The sequence below is a fragment of the Sinocyclocheilus grahami genome, unplaced genomic scaffold, assembly GCF_001515645.1.
Source record: "Sinocyclocheilus grahami isolate Dianchi unplaced genomic scaffold, SAMN03320097.WGS_v1.1 scaffold398.1, whole genome shotgun sequence".
In the NCBI taxonomy this organism is placed as follows: Eukaryota; Metazoa; Chordata; class Actinopteri; order Cypriniformes; family Cyprinidae; genus Sinocyclocheilus; species Sinocyclocheilus grahami.
In genome coordinates this window covers 404,401-412,583 of record NW_015505577.1, presented here as the reverse complement: position 1 = coordinate 412,583, position 8,183 = coordinate 404,401, and the positions used below count along the sequence as shown (strand labels likewise).

Sequence of the window (8,183 nt, the reverse complement as noted above, 5' to 3'; positions counted from 1 at the left end):
CCCCCCATGACAGGCTGCAGAAGTACAGAGTCCAGCTGCCTGCTCCACTGTTGGATAACACACAGGGCCTGGCTCAGGACGTAAGTTCTCCTCTGGGGTAGTGCTTTTTGTCTCCAGACCAGAGTGATCAGACAATCTGGGACGGGATTCAGTTGCATGACCTTTAGTCTGTTTAGTGTTGTCAGGTTGAAGTGTACTGGAAAGGATTACTTGTGAACACCCGAGTGTCACATAAATATATGTGCAGCCTCACAGACACTTATTTATTGCATTTTTTATTTTAAATTTTTTTTACTGGCAACTCCTATCTATATTCAAGGCCAAAATGTTTTAGTATAAATGCCCAGCATGACCAAATTTTCCCTAAACTCTGTAAAACGGCAGTGTATCATTTCTGCACCACCAGCATGACAAACTGGAAATTAATTATTGTAATAATTATTGTTTCAAACAAGCTTTCCGAACAACCCTATCATGTGCATGGGTCAAACAAATAAATAGTCCTGTCCTAAATTCACACCATTGTTTGAGTCAATGTTGCTAGGTTAGCTGGTCAGTGGCCTGTCTCAGGAAGTAAGGAAAGATTTGAGAAAAAGCTCAGATTTTACTACAGATTATTTTTAATAAATAATTTATATTATTATATGCTATATAGTGTACATGTGTACTATTGTGAAAGTGAACAATTTCTTATTTACTTCAAACACAAATATTGCGTTTGGACAGCTAAAGAGATAAACTAGTAGCCAGACAATACATCTCCTATGTTATCTCCAGTGATCTCCTACATCTCCAGAAGTACTCCCCTGTGTATCTACTTGTCTATTCTGCTCCCCTGTGTAGTGTACTGCTCTGATATCCTGCAAAAGACATTGTCATTACTATTGTTAATCTATCTCTGCAATATCTCATCTGCTCATTTACTTATCTGTCATTATTCTTCAGCTGTGCAATAAATACCTGCAATTGGGTTCCTAACATCTTGTCAGTGTTGGGCAGTAACACATTACTTAGTATTGTGTTACTGTAATTTGATTATTTTTTTAGTAACGGAGTAATTTAATGCGTTATAATTTTCAAAATAGTAATTAGAGTATAGTTACAAGCCGAAGTCTCTGTACGTTACTGGTGCGTTACATTGCTGACAAAAGTTATAATCTAGAAATTGTAAAAAGGATGTAGCACACACACTGTCGAGTCAAATGCCAGTGGAACCCATTGATTCACGGGACTCCCGCAAAATAAAAAAATATCTAAACATAAAATATCTAAAACAAAATAAATTTGTATTCATCAATTGCACAAAAGCAACATGAACTAATATAAACGATTAACAGGTGCAAGCATATGCAGAGTTTCTATTTAGGCTATAACACGTGTTTGTAGCGTTGAGCAATGCAGTGCTGAAATCTGTGTGCTCATGAATCCTCTCATTATAACACACGAATTGTAGACATTATGCAAGATTCATTATGTATATATTTATTGTGTTATAACAGAGATTTGTGAGATTGCAATGAACTGAGATGTCTTTTAGAGATTATAAATGCAGCCTTTGCTGGCATTCTGCCATGCCAAACCATGCACGCAGCAGCTGCTTGCTTAAGTTAAAAATAACAGTGGTCTGTGAATGTTGATGCTTTAATAACAAATATTTATCGGGAGCGTGTATGCTGGGATTTCATAAATTTAATGGAGAAAAAAGTAACGTAACTTGTAATGTAACTAATTACTAATTACTTTTGAAATAAAGTAATCAGAACAGTAACATGATTACTTTTAAAATGAGTAATCAGTAATTTGATTACATCTTGTCTACCGTGTTTGGTGTTCTATGACAGAAGGCCAGACCACAGCTCTCAGGCAGCGCACAAACTGACCCATTTTAATGTAGAGCTCGCCAATGGACAGAAATGATATGGAAACAGCTGGTCCTGCCACTCAGTCACTTCAGAACTTCATATCCTATTTCTGTTAGGTTTTTGGACTTCCCGTTGGTGATACTTCAGTCAGTGAACAACTCAAATCAGTTACATCAAGGAAAAACCTAAATTATAGAATATGGTTTAAAGTTCGAGACCCTCGCAGCTGCCAGTGGCTCGAATGAGCCAACATACCGACAAGGACTCGAACTAACATTGCAGATGCCAGCTTCCTTTGACTCTCCAGAACCAGGCCACAAACCCATGCAGATAGGCACTTGACATCTCTCCTTGGCAGAGCGTCAATGCTGGACTACCCCTAGTCTCTGTCTATATTGCGGAACAGCTAGACATGTGGTAACCACATGTCCCAACAAGCCTCCACAACCTTAGGTAAGTCACCCTGGCAACCACCCTGCTAACTCGTATTGTCTCCAATGCCTCTCTATCTGTGCCTGCTCTTATAGATTCAGGGTCAGGGCAACTTCATCTCTGGAATGCTCTGTCATTCCCTCTGGAAAAATCCCTTTGAATCTCAGTAATAGGAAAACCTCTGGGTAGTGGCACTATCCGTTACTGTGTGGGTTGTAGGCTGTAAGTGGGCTGTTTGTACATATAAGATGTCACTCTACTGGTTCTGGAAAAGTCAACAGTGGACATCATCTAGGGGTACTCATGTCTTGTTAAACATTCACCTATAGTATTCTGGTCTACAGGACACATGCTGAAGTAGGGTCCTCAGTGTTTCTTTGATTTTTTTACATCACTTCCTCCATTCAAGTCTCCTATGCTGGAAGTCAATTCCACCTCCATCGAGAGCCTGATCAAAAAACAGTCTGTCAAAGATCCTTAATGTTCTTCTCACTTCAAGGATGTCTTCTGCCCCAAGCAAGCCTCCCAATTACCACCTCACTGACCATGGGACTGTGCTATTGATCTACTGCCCGGTGAACCAGTGCCTAGGAAAATATTTCTCCATTCTCATTCCCGAACTGAAGGCCATGGGGGAGTATGTGGAAGAAGCACTACACCAGGACTAGTGGTTTGCGATTGTAGCTCTGTGTAGCTTCGCTTTTCTTACTATCACTCTCTGTTGTTTAAAGTGATAAAATATAACTTAATTCCCACCATATTTCTGATATTATCTATCAAACTAATCTGACTAATTTGATCGTTCGCTTTCAATTTTAAACCGCGAGTGCAGCGCGTTAGCATTCGTAAGCTAGTCGCATACGGCTTTGGATGCGACTAGCTTGTCATTCGTGTTTCCATTCGCGTTTTTATTTGCATAATTAAAACTAGTGCTGTTTTCTTTTCTTTTTCTCGCTGTTTCTTTTCTCTCTCGCTTCTTTTTTTCATGAGTTCATCAAACAACAGTGGTAAGTCAGAATCATTTATCAATCACAGTGAGTAATGGCTTCTTCTCCTGCTATTGTTTGAACTGCTTGCCACATGTATAGTTTAGCTCTCTCTGTCGGCGATGAGGGATTCACATGTGATAAATGCAGGGAAATAGTTAGGCTGACAGAGAAGATTTCAGAATTAGAGACATGCATCCAAACTTTAATTGAGGACAGTAAGAATGTGAGGGCTGTAGATACGGCTTTGGATGTGACTAGCTCAGGGAGTCCTGTACATTGTTCGGTTCCGGTTACAATGCCTCTGCAGCAGGGCGACTGGGTGACTAGGCGGCATAGGGTCAAAACACTGCTCTTCCGTTCCGATCAAAACAGCAAGCAGGTTCTCCCCACTCAGTGACGCACCCACTGAGAAACCTGATGAAAGTGCTCCAGTTATTGGCGATTCTATTGTACGGAACGTGAAAATAGAGACACCAGCCAGCATAGTCCAATGTTTACTGGGAGCCAGAGCGCCTGACATCTTGGCAAATTTGAAAGAGCTGGCTAATTCTAAACGTAAATTCAGTAAGATTGTTATTCACGCCAGCGCAAATGATGTTCGACTTCGCCAGTCAGAGATCACTAAAAATAACATTAAAGAGGTGTGTGAACTTGCAAGTACGATGTCAGACACTGTAATATGCTCTGGTCCCCTCCCTGCTTACCATGGTGATGAGATACATAGCAGACTGCAGACTGAATTCCCTGAACGACATCCGATTGCAACAAAAAAACGAATTGCCATTGCGTACAAGTTGGCCAGCTGTGCTGAATACAGAGTTGTTGGAGAGACATTCGGTATGAGCAAAACCACCGTTCACTGCTGTGTCTACGCCGTATGCAGGGCTACACGGTTTAAGATGTTAAACCAATTCGTCAAATTACTCGACTTGCCTGAGGCGCAGGCAATAGCGCACCGCAACTTAACGGCACACCTTGTACCGCAGGTGTACGGCGCACTGGATGGGACCCATATCCCGATACTTCCCCCATCAGATGGATACCGGGACTACGTGAACCGGAAAGGGTGGCCCTCCATAGTCCTACAAGTGCTTGTGGAGGATCAGTATCAAATCAGAGATATTTGTGTTGGATCACCCGGCAGTGGGCATGACGCTGCTGTGTTCAGCACCTCCAACTTGTTCCAGTAGGCTTATGCTTTCAAATTCCAATTGGTTATCTCTAGTACACTATATCCCGATACTTCCCCCATCAAATGGACTACGTGAACCGGAAAGGGTGGCCCTCCATAGTCCTACAAGTGCTTGTGGAGGATCAGTATCAAATCAGAGATATTTGTGTTGGATCACCCGGCAGTGGGCATGACGCTGCTGTGTTCAGCACCTCCAACTTGTTCCAGTAGGCTTATGCTTTCAAATTCCAATTGGTTATCTCTAGTACACTAATCTAAGGCTATGCTATTATTGTAGACGTTTTGTTTTTACTTCTGTCTGTTGATTTGTGAAACTGAAATTTGTATTTGTAGTTTATTACCTTTGTAGCACATCAGCACCCAATATTTGTAGGTTGTACCTGTGCATATGATAAATAACTCTGACTTTCAACAGATTTCCTGAGAGACACGCCCAAGCCAGCGTAGATGTAGAGGGCATGCAGGTGCCTCTACTCATAGCTGGAGACCCAGCTTACCCATTACTCCCATTGCTTATGAAAGGGTTCTCCGGTCCAAACCTTACACAGGAGGAAGAGGCTTTTAATGTTCAGCTCAGTGCTATTCGGGTTAAAGTTGAGCACACATTTGGCCACCTTAAGGCAAGATGGCGTATTCTTGCCAAGCGGTCAGATGTGCACCACTCCTTCATGCCAACAGTTGTGGCTGCATGTTGTGTATTACACAATATGTGTGAGAAAGAGAAGCAACAACTCCCACCTGCCTACCTGGATCCCCCTGTAAACCCCCAACCTCAGCCACCTCATCAACACTATAATGATCAGCCAAACGGAGAGGCACAGGAACTCAGGAATGCTCTAGTCCATCATGTGGCAAACAGTCTTTGTTTGGCAGCTCCCTAAACCTACAAGGACATGTAGCCATTCATCTCTGAGTACATTCAGTTATTTGATTATTGTGCATTCTTTGTAATTTTAAATTTTTAAATTTTTGCTTTTCTATTATTTTTTGGTTTGTTCAGTTTGGATTAAGAAATGTAAGAAATGCCTTGTAACCTGGAATATAACATTTGTTGAGAGTGTCACAAGAAAATAAATAAAAGAAATAATTCTAAGATCAGACTACACAGACAAATAAAAACTCGCTTATTTCTCTGCCGTTTGTGCACAGCGCTCAAAGCACTGAACTGCACGGCCAAGAACAGTGGAAATGGACTGAATACTCTCTTTGTTAACTCTCTAAATGTTAACCAGTAATTTAAATGAATAACCTCACACCAACCTGAATTGTTAATGACAGAAGACAGACTAGTAACGATAGGTCTGTGGACGAAAATCCTATCCATTTCGTCGAAAAACTTGAATTTGGTGTTTCTCCCCACAGAACCGCTTTGGGAGAGCTGCCGCTTCTCGGTGATGTACCGCTGTTTTAAACTTTTCCACGTGCTTCATAAAACGTTACAGGGCTTGTCGAATCCTTTAGCTAGCATATCGTCTTTAAGTTCCAGGTAGATTGTGGCATTCCGTTGCTGTTTACCATCTAAAATGGCTGTTATATATTTTTTTCGAAAATAAGGCAGAAGAATATTTTGGTTTCTTCATCTGTCCAGACGCGCCTGTTGCTGCTGGCAGCCATGTTGTCATGGAGGAACTGGAAAGACACCATCAGCGGAAACAGCTGATTAGTCACGTGGGTTTAATGTTCGCTACGTTAGAATTTATTGGGCAAATGCGTTTCCATCTCCCATTATTCGCATTAACTCTTTTTCGCACAAGTCAAAAACCACCTCAAGCAAGCGTAAAAACTTTTTTGCGAATTAAGGGATTTTTTTTTCGAAATTTGACATTTCCATCACTCGTTTCTGATGCGATACTTCAAAATGCGCATTAACACAGGGTGATGGAAACATAGCTAGTGACAGCTGTCAGTGTGAAAACCTGGTCCCACAATGTTTTTGCACAATCTTGGACACAGAAGGGCCACCATTCAAGTGGGAATTAAATATTCCATGGCGGGATATATAAAATATTTTAAAATAAATGGTGGATAACTTGAAGCGAGGATTTACAGATCACAATGCAAACAGGAGAAGTCTCATCTTACAGCCGTCACGATCGCAGATGACAAAAATGCCGGATAAACACTGTTCATGTATCGCAGGGTACGATTAAATTAATGTACATTTAACTAGTTTAATATGGAGAGGCACTGAAATGTAGACCATTTATGTGTTTTTGACCGACACTGTACATGATGTGAGAACAGTTCGCTATTTAGGTTTATAATAGCATGGATTCACTAACTTTAACGTTAGCTAGTTTTAGCCAGAGATATTTTGCTGAAGCACAATATGACATTAATGTTCTGCTTGAGCAGATGAAAATTGTAAATTAATGAGTGTATGACAACCAGAAAATGTCTTCATTGGGATTGGGGTTGAATGCTTAGGGACATTTTGCTCTATCATCTTCTCAGGATACCTGGAATCAGTGTTACAAGTACCACAGGCACATCGTATTTCCATTTTTGTAGCATAAACACCATCAAACCTAAAAAAAAATTCCAATGTTTCTCTATGGCACTGAAACCTAAAGATGTCCGAGTTCCGCTCCCCATGCAACTGATACTCTACTGCCATTGGCTAGTCTGCGTTCGAGGGGTCAATTGGGGGTTCAATGCTCAAGAACTTTGCTCAAGGGCACCTCAGTCGTGAGTATTGAAAGTGGAAGAAAGATGGAGAGGCACTGAAATGTAGACCATTTATGTGTTTTTGACCGACACTGTACATGATGTGAGAACAGTTCGCTATTTAGGTTTATAATAGCATGGATTCACTAACTTTAACGTTAGCTAGTTTTAGCCAGAGATATTTTGCTGAAGCACAAGATGACATTAATGTTCTGCTTGAGCAGATGAAAATTGTAAATTAATGAGTGTATGACAACCAGAAAATGAACGTTTTTGTCTTCATTGGTACTGCCATTGGCTAGTCTGCGTTCGAGGGGTCAATTGGGGGTTCAATGCTCAAGAACTTTGCTCAAGGGCACCTCAGTCGTGAGTATTGAAAGTGGAAGAAAGAGCTATACATTCACTTCCCCCACCTTCATATCTGTAACGGGGCTGACAAGACGTGAGACATGTGGATCCATCTGCAGGCTTTATTTAAGAGACGTGGTAAACAGGCAGGGTCAAAACACTGGCAAACAGGTATATGGCTGGTTCAGGAAGATAAGTTGGGACGTCACTTGCCTCATGACGATCAACTGTGACTTGACTGGACTCAGGAAGATCCGCTGTGATGTGGCGAGGCTCTGGCAGATCAGCTGAGACTTGACTTGATTCAGCAATGGAAGCTGTGACTGGACCAGGCTCATGCTGATAAACTGTGACTCGATTTGACTCATAACGATCAACTGTGACTAAACTCGACTCAGGAAGATCAGCTGTGACTAGACTTGACTCATGAAGATCTGTTGTGACTTGACTCATGATAATGAACTGTAACTTGACTCATGATGATCAACTAACAGGCAAAGATCAAAAACAGGCAAGGCAAAACACAGAGACTCGGAAAGGGGTACAGGCTAAACAGTACTCAGAGAAATGTGGTTAGAGTGGGTGTTATATAGTGAGTGAGGTGATTAGAAACAGCTGTGTGCAATCAGTGCAGTGTGCAAATAATGATGGGATATGTAGTCCGGGGTGCTATGCAACAGTTTGTGTTGTGCG

The 8,183-nt window shown here is 41.4% G+C and overlaps 1 pseudogene; it reads left to right on the top strand.

Annotated features, from left to right (window-relative positions):
- The first annotated feature begins 66 nt into the window (after positions 1 to 66).
- LOC107550424 (MAGUK p55 subfamily member 7-like) overlaps positions 67 to 8,183 on the top strand; it is a 72,504-nt pseudogene continuing 64,387 nt past the window's right edge.